General features: G+C 38.9%; 1 protein-coding gene across 5 annotated transcripts in view; it reads right to left on the bottom strand.

The window, feature by feature from the left end:
* SCEL (sciellin) overlaps nt 1–16,859 on the bottom strand; it is a 232,539-nt gene that overhangs the window by 149,520 nt on the left and 66,160 nt on the right. For 4 of the 5 annotated variants that reach the window (XM_039252454.1, XM_039252453.1, XM_039252457.1 and 1 more), the window contains 4 exons: nt 15,709–15,863; nt 14,922–15,190; nt 9,061–9,128; nt 8,210–8,278 (listed from right to left, as the gene is read on the bottom strand). The gene's annotated coding sequence lies outside the window, so the exon portion shown is untranslated. The remainder of the gene's footprint in view (nt 1–8,209; nt 8,279–9,060; nt 9,129–14,921; nt 15,191–15,708; nt 15,864–16,859) is intronic. The other variant, XM_039252456.1, reaches the window with a different exon arrangement.

The following is a 16,859-nucleotide window of genomic DNA, read 5'->3' as shown; positions in this document are numbered from 1 at the left end:
AAAAAAAAAAAGAAAAGAAAAAAGAAACGGAGGCCATGGGATGGAGGAACACCAACACAGGGTCTCTGAGCACTTCAAGAAGCAGAACTGCCTGCCATTGGAGCCATGGAATGCCTACATCCAGGCATTAATGGGAGAGAAATGCATTTTGTTGATTCAAGTGTTGTCATTGAGTTTTATTGAAAGTAACAAACAAATGCAATTCTAAATGATTCACAGAACGATCATCTTTGCAAAAGTCACATCAAGACTAAGTGGTCATATTGGCTATCAATGTCCAAATGGTAAGAATGAGGATTATGAGTTCTCAGATCATTTAACATTCCACTTTAATGCAACATCCAATAGAGCAGTGATATTAACAGTCCAAGAATAAACATGTTTACTTCCATCAAAATTTCTTGAGACATCTTCACAGTCATCAAATTTTCTTACACAGATATAAGATTTACCTTGAACAAACTTTATACTCCTATTGCTTAGTAAAAAAAAAAAAAAAAAAAAGCATTGTTAAAATAAATGGAACTGTTAAAAAAATAACTGAATAGGGAACCAGAAAATCCTCCCGTGACAAAACAAAAGGGTTAATGGGCTGTAAGATGAGAGAAAGGATTTATACTAATCTTTCTTTGGCAGCCACAGTAGTAAAAGTGCTTTTATCAGTAGCTGACTGGATGATTCTTTGCAAAGCTGTGAAGAAAGGGAAAACTAATAATTGACACCCCATTGCCCTTCTGGGTGGGATCTTCATATTATTTTCTACCACTCCCACTGTTTTTACCCCTAACATTCTTTGTGATGTTCTTTGGCTGCTCCCTATGCACATACTTACATACATACTCACAAACACACATCTCTCATTAAGGCATGATTCCATTCTCCAGACTTTTCCTCTTGTCTCATTAACATAATAGGAGTTGATATTTGTACAGTCTTTAACTATAGTTCATTCAAACCTATGGAGTATGTGACTATGAGGTACCCTTATTATCCCATTTTAAAGATGAGAGTGTGAATCACTAAGCTAGTAAATTTTGGAGGTAGAATCCAAACACAGACAGTCTGGCTCAAAGTGAGTCCAGTGTCTTCTCAAGAAGAATCAGCCATCTATTGGGAGAGTACTTTGACCTTGTGTATTCCTCAAATCATACTCTAGACATTCAACCAGTTGGTATAAGCTGGTTGTCCATCAGAGTTCCAGGTATTAGTATGCTTGAGCTACTAATAATATGAACATTAGAAATTAGGTTAATTTTGCAATTTTTAAAATGAGGTTAGTAAAACTGAGACCTAATATATGTGAGCACAATGTATTCAAATCTTCCAAATGGTTCTCTTTTCTCTTTTATGAGGCTTACGGCCTTGATCTAAGGAAACTACTGGAATTTTATTATTTCCAGCTTACTACTGAGCTTCTCTTCTTCAATATCACTTATGCTCCGTTGTTATCTTTACTCTATCATTGATTTTTTTTTCTTTTTGCTGCTAACCTTTTGAATCTGGCAAATACAGACATTAACAAGACTTTTTTTTTTTAATTTATTGTTATCATGATGTACTCTTTATTTCCGAATCTAATGCTGAGTAAAGGCGCTATCCAGGGATGCTACTCCCTGTAAAGTAGTATATTTATAATAATAACTGATATTTTACATGCTGTGAAATGAATTTTGTATCCCTAATTGCAGATGAAGAAAGTGATGTTCAAAGAGATACCATGCATTGCACAGGATTAACCAGTAGGTAAGGGTAGAAACCAAAACTCATCCAGATCACCTGACTCCAAGCTCTGTACTCCTTCCATAACACTGTCATGTCTTTACCAGATTTAATGGGTCATCTTAGTAATAGTAAGAGGTCTATGTATTATATATTTGAGGTTATAAAATCTATAAAAATTATAATACAATTTATAAAACTCACTAAAAATCCAATCAATATTTGCAAAAACATATTCACTTACATCTTTGGCCAGTAATTTATGGTGTCTGTTGCCCACCGTTTCTTCCACTAGAAACTGGGAAGTTGACTGGCCTGGTAAGAGACAGCAGCCATACTGTGTAAAAGAAATTCCACCCTCAACCCCGATATATAGGATTATACCAAAGCAAGGCACTTGCTAAAAGGCAGCCTGCCCACTGGCCTCCCAGGAACCAATACCAATGTGGCCCAGTTTAAAATGATGAGCTGAGCCAAAGAGATTCCTTTCTTGAGAGTGTGGGACTGAGTTAACAGGAGCATCAAACTATCTTGTAGGAAGTATCATGACAACCATGATGGTGCACAGTCAACTGAAGTTACAAGGAAATGAAAATTAAATGTATAGATAGTAAGAGCCACCATTTATATGGTACTTGCTATGTGTTTCACTTTCTTTTTTCTTAAATGTTTTTTTTTTTTTTAATTTACTTCTGAGAGACAGCATGAGCAGGGGAGGGTCAGAGTGAGAGGGAGATACAGAATCTGAAGCAGGTTCCAGGCTCTGAGCTGTCAGCACAGAGCCGGAAGCGGGGCTCAAACCCACCAGCTGTGAGATCATGACCTGAGCCGAAGTCAGACACCTAACCCACTGAGACACACAGGCGCCCTGGTGTTTCACTCTCTTAATGCATTTACCCTACAAAGTAAGTACTGGTATTAACAACTTGCCACCACCACCACCCATTTACTGATGAGAATACTGAGGCACAAAGGAAGTAAGAAACTTGTTGCAAGCTATAAGTGGAAGAGCAAGATAGAAATCCAGGCCATGTGGCTTTGCTGTCAAATTTGATTTCTCATAAAGGCAGCTGAGTGCACAGACACAGACACAACAAGCAACAACATACACGGAAAGAGAAACAAGTCACAAGAGAGAAAGACTCAGCAACAGGCAGAGAGACAGTGCGTGATACACAAGAGGCATCCAGTTCCCAGCTGTATGCTTTAGCTCCCCTTCTCAGATTCCCGTGAAATCCCTGATTATGTCCTTATAGAACACGTTAGTCCGTCTGTTCGTTGTAAATAAGAGATCCCTAAGTAAAATAATACGACTCCTTTTGGTACTTCGTTAATACAGTACTCAAAGGCAGTAGAAGTGGTATCACTGTATACTTCTTGTTTGAGGTAACAATTGGCTCGCTTACATATTTATGATCTGATGTGGAAGAGATGGTAGAGATATACGCACACAAGAGAAATATTTATAATTTTGAGAGTACAATGAGAGTATGATGTAGTTTAGAGTTAAAATAAGGTAAATAAACAAAAAACTGTTGGTAATAAATCGTGAAAACTTCCTGAAGAAATAAGGCACAAACAGGGATATGTCTGTTGAATACACAGCTTAAACCAAGGTGGGTAGAATATTTTTTGCCTCAGTGAAGAGGAGGAAAAGGCACAGTGGGGGTTGGATAGTAAAATCTGTGTCTGTGTCTGTGTCTGTGTGTATGTGAGCATGGCACATGAGCACACATGTTTGGAATGTAAAGAAAAAGTAAAGCAGAAATTTTAAATGAAGTCAGCTGTTAAATAATTATACAAGAGCCCAGACCAGGGTAATTAATTTCTCTAATCTTATAACAATCTGGTATAGTTTGGGATGATGCCTTAGTTAAAGCACTTAAAACAAATAAAAGCGTTTATGATCATAATAAAACCGTCACTGAATTATCATTTTATGATATATAACCAAATAATCAAGAATCTTGAAATCAAATGCCTCCTTCATTGTTTTCCAGCCACATTGTGCCTTTATTTCTTTTTAATGTTTATTCATTTTTGAGAGAGAGACAAACAGAGCACAAGTGGGGGAGGGGCAGAGAGAGAGGGAGACACAGAATCTGAAGCAGGCTCCAGACTCTGAGCTGTCAGCAGAGAGCCTGATGTGGGGCTTGAACCCACAAACCATGAGATCAAGACCTGAGCCGAAGTCGGAGGCTTAGCCGATTGAGCCCATGCTGTGCTTTTCTTGCAGTCGTTTGTGCTGGTACACAGCAGCCACTCAATAAATACATATAGACTGAATAAGCAAATGTTCCTGTTATCTCTCCATTCGAAAATGAGATCATATCTATAAAATTCAAAGTCCCATACAAGTTTTTTTCAGATAAATCATTTATGTCTTATAAAACCAAAAAATTCTTTGCTCCTGTCTTCCTGCTTTCTGTACTCCCACCAGACTATCTAATCATGTTGTCATAAGGTTTTTGTGACTGCAAAGAGATAAGTTAAAATATAAATTTTCAGTTATTTGAGCAGATTGATTTTGCCCTAAAATAGAATGCTGACATGCTGTGTCTGCACATAATCCAAATAGCATCCCAGTCCTGTCTAACCTGGAAATGCCACATGGGCTGAATTCAAGGAACCACGATGCTAAAAAATGCAAACTAAAAACACCAGCAATATAAAAAGAAAATTCATAAATATAGTCTCTGAGAGCAACTGCCATATAATTGCTATATTCTATCCTGATGTTTACTAAATTTTTCTAAGTACCAAAGAAAACACTCCATCTGTAGGGTTGTATGGATAAATGAATATTATTAAATTACAGATAAGCATTAGTATATACGTTTACATAGCATTCATAAGCTAATACTTTTCCTTTCCACTTTTCTGAATTTTCCAGATTTTTTGCAATAAATATGTGTATTTTATGACAGAAGAAAAAATCTTCTAGACAAAAAAAAATTTTTAATTAATGTGAATAAGTCAGATCTACCAAGCCATATTTTGAGGAACAGTGAATGGATATCATTTTTCTTAATATTGTTAACAACACCATTTGATAGGAGGAAATCTTTGCTTTGTAGTTTAATGCTTGGCATCAAATCCAAAGTTACTCAGCTCAAGGACAAAAGCTAATTCACTTTATATAATCAAATGGGTGGGTTCTGAAAACAAATGGACTGAAAGATAAACCTTTGCATAAATCATTCTTCTCTTGTTATACTAAACTTCCATGAAACCATCCTGAACAAACAGATTTTAATTTCAGTTTAGACACCAACATCCAGCTGGCTATCTACTGATTAATGATGATAAAACTAAGTGGAAAGAGAAGCCATTTATGAAGCAAACAATATTAACAATCAATCAAGCTTAGGGCTGATAATATTCAAACACTGTATAGTCCTTGACTCTCTAGCACCACTCCATGGAGACTAGCTGAGCTGCTAAACACTTGAAAATTAATGCCAAAATTGTCAGTGCTAAGGTTCACAGTGTCAGAATGAGGACTCAAAGATATAACGTGGTACCTACTGATCACCCCCAGGAGCTGGATTCTCTGTTGCACATTCAGCTTGAATTCTAATATCAAAACACAAAGACTTCTTTCTCCAGCGTCCATCCTCCTCTGCCATCTGCCACAGGGCACATTAAATGGAGATCAGATAGGGAATGAACACCCCTGCACCTTCTCAGTCCCTGCTGGTGACTTTTTAATTCCTTCTACCATGTGACATCAGTTTTTGGTTTCTTATTTTATCCATTTGGTGTTATATGTTGTTTCATTATTCCTTCAAACTGTGTACGTTGACCAACACAAGCAGCCCAGGACCCCCACATCACCCCCCATCCCCTTACAATTCCAGTTGGCTCTGAGAAATGAGGTGAGCCCACTATGTCACTCCATCTCTAATTTAGTTTCTCTGTGGCACTAACCACTACCAGCATACCATATACTTCACTTATTAATTTGTCTTCTTTCTCTAATATTTCTACCCCACTAAGGCAGAAATTTTTGTTTTGTTTATTAACACATTACCATGCATAGGCTCTGAGATGTAGTAGGTAATTTATAAAAATTGTCTGAATAGGTGAATGAATGAATGATATTTTAAACACCACCAGGAAGCCTAGGGGTCTCCACTAGGCAATTCTTATCATAATAATTTTCACTCCATGTGTCAGAAAATCAACATAGGAATTTTGCAGTTGCTGGAGGTTTTTAATTCCAATCATAAAATCAGGACCTGAGTAAAATAATAGAGATGAGACTGCATTCCTTTGAGGTAGATTCAGTTCAAATTTTTGAACTTATTACCTGACCCTCATAAGCCCTCACTCTGACTGACTGGTCACAATGGGGCTCTGGATCCTCAGGAATTAGTGTTAGCTCAGAGCAACTGCTGTGTTATACTTGAAAGATCCAAGCATTTCCCTCCCCCACTGCAGGGCCATCTCCACAGCTGAAGGTCCCTTGGCAGAAGGCTAGAAGAAATGCACACTGGTGATATCTATCACAGAATTTTTTTTCAAGAGTGCCTATCCTTCCTTTTTATGTCTAAAATTTAAGTTTGGAAATTGGACAAAAGGCCACAACTTTCTTAAGTGGTGATTCAAATTGCACCTTTGATTGACATACCTAGATATTGGGGGGTTGGTTGATGTTGGTACTGTTTTACAAATCAAATGTTTTCTTGGTGGGCTATACATATAGTTAATTTCTAGAGTACTCATGACTGATCAGCAAATACCAAAAATCTTTGGGAGTCAGACCACTGTGATTGCCCACCACTCATCTTTACTCTCCATCACCCACTCAAACCCTAACTGTCTCCAATATTAACATCCTGCTGTATGGCTTCTGCCAGTCTGGGATTCTAGTACCACAGAGTAAATCAGAGTTCATTTCAACTGTGTCTCCTCTCACTGGATTGTAGGTCCACAAATAAGAGACTCTGCAGGCATTTCCTAAAAGTTCCTACAGGAGTTTCTTATAGACCTTCTCTTCACCAATGAATTTCTCAGTGCATGGCTTAGGGAGGCCTTGGGGACACAGTCAAGAGTTAAGGAAATGGACTAAACACAAAAAATTCCCTCTTGTTTCCCTACATCTCTAAGTCTTTTAATTTCTTCCTCTATCTTATATGAGAAATGTCTGAGCCATTGTTGAGTCCAAGTTCATCAGCAGACTATAAAAAATAATTAAATCATCCCCAGTTGAGTACAGAATTGCATATAGGTATATATACAAGTACTGATATAGTCTTCTTGATCTAATTCACATTCTTCCATCATTGGTCAACAATCCGCAGAATTCATTCTCTCATTGTATGACCCAGAGTTTTGCAAATATGTTAATAAATCTTGCAATTCCATTGGCCTGACTTTGTAATGGGCCCTGGGGCATGCTTACTCTGGGAGTAGGGCATAGGGCAGAGTGCAGTGGAGTCTGATGGTTTGAACACTGAGCAACCCAGCGCCTCCCACACATCTCCCATGTTAAGACCTCCACTTAGCATCCTGCTGGTTAAAATGTAAATTTCTGTATAAGACTAAGGAAAGTTATAAACTGGCATAAACAACTTAAAGGATAAATCTTTGAGTGCAGGTTCCAATCGTCTCAGCCTTGTGGCTTAAAGAGATTATACATTTCTATCTTAGAAAGTGACTGATTTGCAGTTGGTGCTTTGAGCTGAGAGCTAAGGACTTTGAGTCTGCCATCTTCTTCTGTTAAACTATCCACTGCTATGCTCCACAGACCTTGAATTCCTCACATTCAACTGCTCCGTTGGAGCAATTACTTTGCCTCACAAACCAGCCTTCAGCCTTCAATGGGATAATCATTCAAAAGGACAATAGATAATTTGATTACCTGGGTTTTCTCCCACTAATTTCAATGGCTTCTCAGGTCTATTTTCTTAATATCAACTTGACTTCCACTTTCTCTTACCCCCTCCAAAGACAGGTGATAAATTTTATTTTCCCCTCGATTTTTCTGAAGGTGTATGTAACGGGGCTTTTGAATGCAAATAAAAGACACCAGTGCCAGCTAATTAAAACAGAAATGTAAATAATTTAAAAGGTGTTGAATAGCTCTCATACTCTCTGGAAGGGCGAAAGATGCAAACTTAGGGATTTTATAGCCAGAAAAACATCTCCAAAAGCAAGCCACAGGACTTGTCAAGTAAAGATACTCCTCTCAGGAACCAAATGTGGTTGTGTATGCTGTCTCCAAACCCAAATGTTGTCCAAATATATTCTGGATGATTGTTGCTTCCTGGTGTCACTATTTACTGATTCACAGTCTGGAGAGCAGGTAGATCTGATTGGCAGAGCCTAGATCCATGCCCGAACTATAGAGAGCCTGGAAAGGTGAGCATTTAAAGGTAGGGGAGGGACAGTAAAGTATCCCACAAATGGATAAGGCACTTTGAGACTAGAAATGGAGTAAGTGACTCCATACAGTTTACACAGAGTTTTATTCAGAATAACTTACTGATGGAAGATGAGGCAGGCAATGATCCAGCTGGTACACAACTATTCTCAGCAAAGTCCAGATCTTGCTCTACAGATTTTAAAGAGCAAGGGAATGGAGGTTGAGGGGAATGGACTGTAGTAAGATTAAAGGGTTTGCATGCACCTAATTGACAGCTAATCTTTAATTAGATCTGGTGGCACCCCCTATGCATCAGGAGAGGGACAGACTATGTTAGTCCAACAGATTCATGGGGGGCCAAAGCCAGCTCCCCTCATCCCAATCTTGGAAGGCATTTCTAAGGTTTGTATATTAATCTCCAAGGAAAGAAACATGCAGCTCGAGGAGAGGTTATTGAGTAAACATGAACAAGATGGCGGGCCAAAGATGGAGTCACTGTCACCAGCACTCCTACGGTGAGCTCTGGCAAGGCATCTAAGGGAGGACATTTCCCAAACATGGAATACAGGTTCTGATGCTTGGATGGACAAAAACAAAAGTGATAAACACCCACTACTCGTGCTCTATAAGAAATAGCAGGCGCTAAGGTGACACAATCAGGAGATAACACTATTTTTATTTTCCCCACAGCATCACACACACACACACACAAACACATACACATGCACACACAGAGAGAATAAATGAATTAATATTCCAGATATCATAAGTCAAAATGAGAGGTAGCAATGCTTCATCCTATAGCAATGAATCAAAGAATACATGAGTACAGGGTATATCACATTGACTTTGAAGTGAATTCCTAAAGGGCCTCTACTGACTGATAAGTGCACAGTCACAGGTGTCTTATTCTGCATTATACTGGGCTCTAAGATTCCACTAAGCATAAAGGATACCAAAGAGACACTCACCATTATAAGCGCTCAAGTACAAGTTTCCACTGAACCAAGTCAATTCAAGGAGAAAGAAATAGCGGTATCTGGAAATAATATGACAGTAGCAAAAAGGTAATATATTTCTGGTACAAGTCAAAAACAGAAATCACACCAATAAAATTAATTTGAGTCAATAAAAATGCAGTGATAAATATTTTTTAAATACATGTAGTTTTTAAAATGTATTTGCAGTACTGAGGAGTAACTCTGGCTAGATTAACTTCTAAAGTATAAATCTGACCATTTCACTATCTTCCCCAAATTCCTCATGGATTCTCAAAATAGACCCTAGACCTTTGGAATGCAGATTATACACGAAGAATAGGTCAATAAAACCTGATTTAAGTTTTTAAAAAATTCCACTTCCACTTACCAAGTGCTTAGAGAACAGAGTTTTTCTACTGTCTGACCAAATATTACTGATTTTATAATGATTCGACTAAGGGGAAGAAGCATGGCTCTTATTTCTGTTCCCCCAGGATGGCCTTGGCAAGTCATTTGGCCTTTCTAAGTTCAGTTTCCACATTTGCAAAATGAAGAAATTGGACAAGGTTTTTTCTAGCCCTGAAAGATTGTCAGCTCTAGTTGGCCAAAGTCTACTTGCCAATGCCCCCACTCCCACCTAAAGTAGGCTTTATTTCTATTTGGCTTGATTGATCAAGGTAATCATCCAAAAGAGATAAAACACAAATTGTAAAGTTGCCAATTCTGAGTCACAAAAGCAAAAAATAATCTAGTTACTTGGAATTTCCATAATGCTTTGTTATATTTTCATACAGTGTTTAGCCATTAATCAACACAAGTCATAGTTACAAACATAAAAGGCCCAGAAATGAAGGAAATCATCATTGACAAAATTTACCTAGCAGTCAAAAGCAGAGAAAATGACATTTAAAAATTGTGTGTGGGGGAACCTAGGTGGCTCAGTCGGCCGAGTGTCCAACTTCAGCTCAGGTCATGATCTCATGGTTCATTAGTTCAAGCCACACGTCAGACTCATTGCTCTCAGCACAGAGCCCGCTTCAGATCCTCTGTATCCCTCTCTCTGCCCCTGCCCCTCTTGTACTCTCTCAAAAAAGAAAACAAATGTGGGTGAATGATCCCATAGGTGACTGGGCGACGCATGCATTTTGGGCACTGGGTTGTGTAACATAATGCTCATATGGGAGAGAGATGCCACAATCTGGATTGAGCCCTACTTCTTGGGCCCTCATCCCCTCCCTGTCCTACTCACCCTGGCTCATCTGGAGCTGTGATGATGGCAGTTACTCTCCCACCTGACACCCAGGGACCACTATTCTGTCACTCTCATACATCCCTCTTTATTACAATTAGATAATCCATTCAACCCTCCCTGAGCATGCGTTGTGCATGCCAACGTTTCATGTAATCCCCAAGCAAATGAATAATTGGAATCTTTCTCCATCATCTCTATCACCTCTCTGGCCTCTGCTCTCTCCCTTGTTCTGCTCCAGTCCCATTGGCCTCTCTTCCTCCTCACACGTGGTGGATGCCTCTGTGTGTTCTCCACTCCCTCCTCCCACCTCCAACACACCACTCAAGTGTCAGTCCAACTCCATCTCTACCTGCCTCCCTAGCCCTACTTCACCTCATGCCTCAGCTTTTCCTATACCTGGGCTTTATCTTATGTGTGTGGGACTCTCTCCAGCTGCAACCTGGTATTCTCCAGACAAGTCTCCCTCCCTTCATTCAAATTTCAATGATATTAGAAGTGATAACATTGAGCAGTGACTAAATCTTAACTTTTGGTAAGGAAGGAACTTATGGACTTTCAAAGTAAAACTTTTATTCAGACAGTAATACATATTGGGAATGACATCTTAACAGTAAATGTTCTGTTAAGGTTAAATTAACCAGAATCATTTTCTGTTGCTTGCAAACAGGAATCCAACCAGGATTCAGACACCATGTAGTTTTGGCTCTCACATCTGAGCTGCCTTTGGCTACAGCCCTTACATCTGCTGCCTTTGGCTACAGCCCCTATCCATAATGCAATCCCTTGAAGCCTGGGTGGCCACATAACTGAAAACATGGTAGCTCTGTCCAAGGAGTCACCTGTGGCCTCTGCGTTCAGGAAGGAACTGGGAGCTTTCACCTGGACTCTGATGGATCCTAAACCAATCCTCTGGGAGAGATCATGTCAGGTTTACATGCTGAGCAAACTGAGTCAGTGACCAGTGGGAGACTAGAGAAGTATGCTAGAAAAGAGACAAGGGTAGAGCAACGGCTCTGAGGAAACAGGAGTGAGATGGAGGGACTGGTCTTGCAAAATCAGAGGAGTCTCCTTGCCCCTGAGGTTGCAAATTGAGTGAAAGGTACTTGAAGGAGTCTTTGTAAAGAGTTCTCCTTCCTCTCTGAGCTAAGTGCCAGGGTATTCTGGTGACCCTGAGTACTGTGAGTTGTGGGGTGGATTGGATGAGAAGGTTGAAAACTTGGAAAACCCACAATGAGGATCTACAGAAGGGACCGTCTGGGGACTAACAGAAGGACACTGAGTGGCACTGAGGCAACTGTTTGTATCTGTATTCGCTGACAGCAATTACCCACTCCATAGACATTTTTTAAAATAGTTTATTACATAGACATTTTTTGAACAAAGACTCTGACAAAGGACAGCAACAAGCTTACCCTGAAACTTTCTCGGTGCAAAACCAGGGACTTGGCAAAACAGAAAAACCTTTAACCTAGCTTTTCAATTTTGCAATTTTGCAGCTTTAGGACTTTTCAGAATGAACCCCTTTGCCAGCACATGGAAGGTGGTAATTATTGGACTAAAAAAAAGTTTCAAACAGTAGAATTTTTTTTCTTAAGGAATCTAGATTCTGTCTGATTAAGTTCTTTTTGAGATTAAAAAGTTGGTCCATTTTGTATGCAAAAACATTTTTAAAAATTTAGACAAAGAGACTTTAATGGTCTTTACAGAAATATTAAGAAGCTAGAGCCATATTGACAAGTTTATTCAAAGTGGCCATTATTATTATTGGAGAACAATGTAAACACCAAAATGATCCCTGCTGAAATTCAGTTAGACAGTGAAAAGCTCATCTCTAAAATCTGAAGAATAACATAGCTTAGGTGTGGTTATGTTTGATGATTCAGCACACTGAATTAAGTCTTAAAATGTCCTGCCTGCTGGTCTGGTAAGCAAGTGAACTGATACACAAATTGCAGACTGTGTTTTGGATTGATAGTTAGATTCATGAAATAAAGATGTGCTTCTGACATGTTATAAGAAAATGAACAATCACTCTGCATCAGTTGGCATGTCCTAAAAGAAGACAGCATCTGGATAAAATTCAACATGTAATTTTAGCTTTTGTCACATTTTGAATAAAAATAGTTGGCTGAACAACTACCTATTTAAATTATTGAAAGCTGGTGATTACAAATAAGCATCCTGGCTGATAATTAGAGTGGCAGTAGAAATTATTCTGAGTATGAACAGCTTGGATAGGATTCCAGAAGTAGTTTTCCCTTAAATCGAGTGGTGCAGACAAAAGTAGTTTGCTCTTCAGAAAATGAATATTCTTTTTTTTTTTTTTTTGAAAATGAGTATTCTTAAACTATTGCATTCATTAATGGAGGCTGCACAGACGTGGGTTAATTTACCTTACGTTACAATCAATGGTTTGGGGTTTTCAAACTGTAGCAAAGATGAAGCAAAATAGAGATTAAAATTTGTCATTATTCTCTTGTTTTTTTTCAAGCATGAAAGCTTACATGAAAGCTCACATCCTTAAAGGATAACTCCCTGCACACAGGTTTTTATTTGAGACCCAATAAACAAAACAATAAACTCTTTTTGAAACATACTATGACTCAAAACAGCCGCTAGAGGACAGTCAAACCCCTGGCGATGGTGCAAGGCAAGTCATTACATCAGTAGCTTCAAATGAAAAGATTTTAAAAGCATTTGATTGTTTAGAGACAGAGAGACAGAGACAGAACAAACTATCCTCTTGATCACATTAATGTAACACTAATGGGAAACAGCAGTAAAAATGTGGCACAAGCCTGCCAAGATTTTTACTGGCACACATTTCCATGACAGTGCAATGACAACGTGCCTTCTGCCCTGTGCCTTGGGGACAAGAGTTGTAGGATAGTGATTCAGCACATATGGTGTAATGAGGTCAATTCTCCAACACACTCTGATTTCAAACACTACCTCCAAAACAGCAGAAGATCAAGGATACTTACTACCCCAAACACAAATCACTGGCACCTGCCTAATGGAACACTCACAGGTAGCTACATGGTAAGTCATTCACTGTGTGTGTGTGTGTGTGTGTGTGTGTGTGTGTGTGTGTGTGTTTAATGTAAATGATGTCATTTTAGATTCCAGCACTGGAATTATTACTTTTTAAAAAAATTCCCATGGCTCTACTTAACCCACGCTATTTGTGGGAGGTGAGGAAGAGATGACTCACAAGATTGCTAAAACCTTGTGAAAATGCAGATAAAATGGTGACAGACATTGAAGCACTCAGCTCTTATTCTTTAAAAACCTTTCCAAAAAGAGAATTGGGCTAGGAGTGAGGAAGGCATGAACAAAAATTAATCCTATGCCTTATGTAGATTCCCAGACCTTACAGCTAAAAGGTATTTTAGGTCCTCAGTCTCTAATATTTTCCATTATTTCCAGTCTATAATTTTTCTCTGGGCCATTTTAAATTAGAAAAATGTGTATTCTGTGATGTCACATTCAAGGTGCTTTCCAAATCAGCTACTGCTGAATCAACCATGAAAATGTGGCTATAGATCTAGTTTGCAAATGTCAAAGGGAATTAAAGAATCTTGTAGGCATAGAAATGAATACAGACAGAAGTCAGGGCCAACACATTTTGATTTCCTGAAGCAGAGCTGGGCCAACCGGTATTGGGACTTCCTTGAACATCTCCCTGGTTCTTTGGAGGAAAAAGCTCTAGGTACTCTGAGCTGACACAAAGGTAAATAACTACATCCTTGTTCCATCAGAGTGAGAGACTAATCCTAACTTGTTGACAGTAAAAGGGAGCACATGTGATACATTGGTCCCAGACACAGATCTCCAACCATTTGTCTGAAATATAGCTGTGATTAATTTATTGAACAATTTGTCTTACATTTTTGTGGATAAATACTTATTTTTCATGTGAACGCACTGAAAAACAAGTCATTTAGCCTAACATATCTTACAATGGATCTTCTGACTATGTTTTACTCAAATCTCCCTGCTAATAATTTATGTGATCCTGGGTTTGCCTTTCCTATTTTTTTCATAAACCAGATTCACACAGGGGCAGTAGAATCAGGCATGCCTTAAATATTTGGCCACTTGGGTTCACAGGAGTGATTCTACTTACTGTAAGAGACAGGGGAATCTGAATTAGTGATGCCTAAGATTCCTGAAGAGGAATACGCTGCAGTGGTTCTGAGCACTAAATTTGTGTATCTGGCTCTACTGCAAGCCTAGTCTATAACTACGTAACTTTCAGGACAGATTGTAAAATAAATTGGGCATCTACAAGGTAAAGGGTCAGATCCTAAAGCGCCTGCAAGTTTGACATTTTTAAGCCTAGTGCAAATATGCAGGTTCCTCTCTGAAACTTCCCCAGTCTCACCAGGAGAGAGGTGCATCACCCTACAGTTCCTAATTTTCTCTTTCAGATAGCCCTGTCCATCTTATATTGTAGCTGCTGTCCATTCCTAAAAAGCAGAGTTGTGTCTCACACACTACTCAGTTGTCCGAATTGTCTTGCACATCTGTAACTCAATAAATGTTGACTGGATGAATGAGATTCTGAGGTGGAAGGTAAGCAAGAGATGGGACTCACCCAACACATCTCCCTGGGCACTCCCCTTTTAAGGCAATTGAATCTTCCATCCAAGGCCCAGAGCTTCCAAAGATGGCTCTCCATTTTGTTCCCAGGTATCAGTGCTGCCTCAGGCCATGCCCTCCAGACACAGGAGCTACTCAGCCTCCTCTGTGAAGGATAGTCAACATTGAGGTTCTTGAACTGTTGGACAATCTTAATTGATATTCCTCAAAAGGATGTATTGACTGGGTAGTGTCTCACATAGGATTTCTCACACTGGAGTTGCTCTGTACAAGAGGAAGGAAAGAATGTAGAGAAAGACATTAAGCTCTAGTTTCCTAAATATCAACAGATTTTTCAAAATCAAATCTGCCAGATGGCTAGTGTAGGCCACTAGTTGTTCTGCTCTGAGGCCTTCCTTTCCCTTCCATCCTCACACCCAATGATGTCATTTCAATGAGTCACATAGCTCCCATGATGGTATTGTATAAAGGTTGAATGATTTTGGAAAAAGTTGGGCTCTTCGGGGGTGCCTGGGTGGCTCAGTCGGTTAAGCGTCTGACTTCAGCTCAGGTCATGATCTCATGGTTTGTGGGTTTGAGCCCTGCGTCGGGCTCTGTGCTGACAGCTAGCTCAGAGCCTGGAGCCTGCTTCAGATTCTGTCTCCCTCTCTCTTTGACCCCCCCCTCCCCTGGTTAAACTGTGTCTCTCTCTCTCTTTCTCAGAAATAAATAAAAAACATTTTTAAAAAAGTTGGGCTCTTTGATCTTTAATCTGTTTCAGAGCTATGTTTTTAGTTACTCACACCAGGCTCTGCTCTTCTTCCCTAACCTCCTCCAGGTGTTGGTGTTTGTGAAATTATTTGTTCTTTCATTATTTTTAATGTGTATTCCACCAGAAGCCCATAGTACTCATGCACTAGGAGCTAATGCTGATAGGCAGAGGGATAAGCTGGCATAACTCAAAGAAAAGAAAAATAATTAAGCCTGATGCCAAAGCAAATACTGAAATAAAATTCTGCCTGTGTATTTTTTTTCACACTTGGGAGAAAAATCTCAAAATTTATTGGGCTTAATTATTTAACAAAACAGCATTAAAATGTAAAAATAAGTGTGTGTGTATTTATGTACTAAGTATGATTTTTCCTCCCCCCTTCCCTCCTTTCTTCTTCATTCTTTCATGTGTTCATTCATTCTTTCATGACGACACAGGTAAGCAGATAAAACAAAAGGGTTTTTCATCTTTTGAAGATATGAAAAATGAGAGAAATGGGAAGCAGTTAAATATCCTGAAAAAATGGCAGGATTAACTGCCAAAAAAGTGACTGAATTGTCCTCAGTGGATACTATAATATTCCTAATTGTTTTGTCATGGAAACATTTAATATATTGGCGGTGTCACAATTCTGGTATATCAACCATATATATTTTTTCAACCTTCAATATAATTTTATATGTTTGACTTCATTTCCTTAGCTCTGTACATCAAAATGTAATGGTTTCCCAATAGTAACTTTCTTTGTGAACTTTGTATATACCCTTTATGGTTGCCATATTTTAACTTAACATTTTCGTTAGTCATTTGATTAATAGAAACAGAAACTCACTCATGGCATCTGGACCAGCAATGAGTTAGTTGTTCACCAAATGATTTTTCATTTCTTTCCAAGTACACTTCTGGGTGACAAGTCATAGCCACTTTTCCAATTGGATGTAGCTTTGTGACTGGGTGTTGGTCAATAATATATGAATAGAATAAACAGTATATGAATAGTCATATACTACTTCCAGGCCTCATATACACTTTCTCTCTTTTTTCCCATTGCGCCGATTGAATGGAGAAGTCTAAGGATCAAAAAAAGGATCTAAATGTGGAGAAAGGGGAATTCTCTTGCACTGTTGGTGGGAATGCAAACTGGTGCGGCCACTCTGGAAAATAGTAGGGAGGTTTCTCAGA

This window comes from Hyaena hyaena, unplaced genomic scaffold (assembly GCF_003009895.1).
Source record: "Hyaena hyaena isolate Hyena2069 unplaced genomic scaffold, ASM300989v1 scaffold_413, whole genome shotgun sequence".
Classification (NCBI taxonomy): Eukaryota; Metazoa; Chordata; class Mammalia; order Carnivora; family Hyaenidae; genus Hyaena; species Hyaena hyaena.
This window is presented reverse-complemented; position numbering and strand designations above follow the sequence as displayed.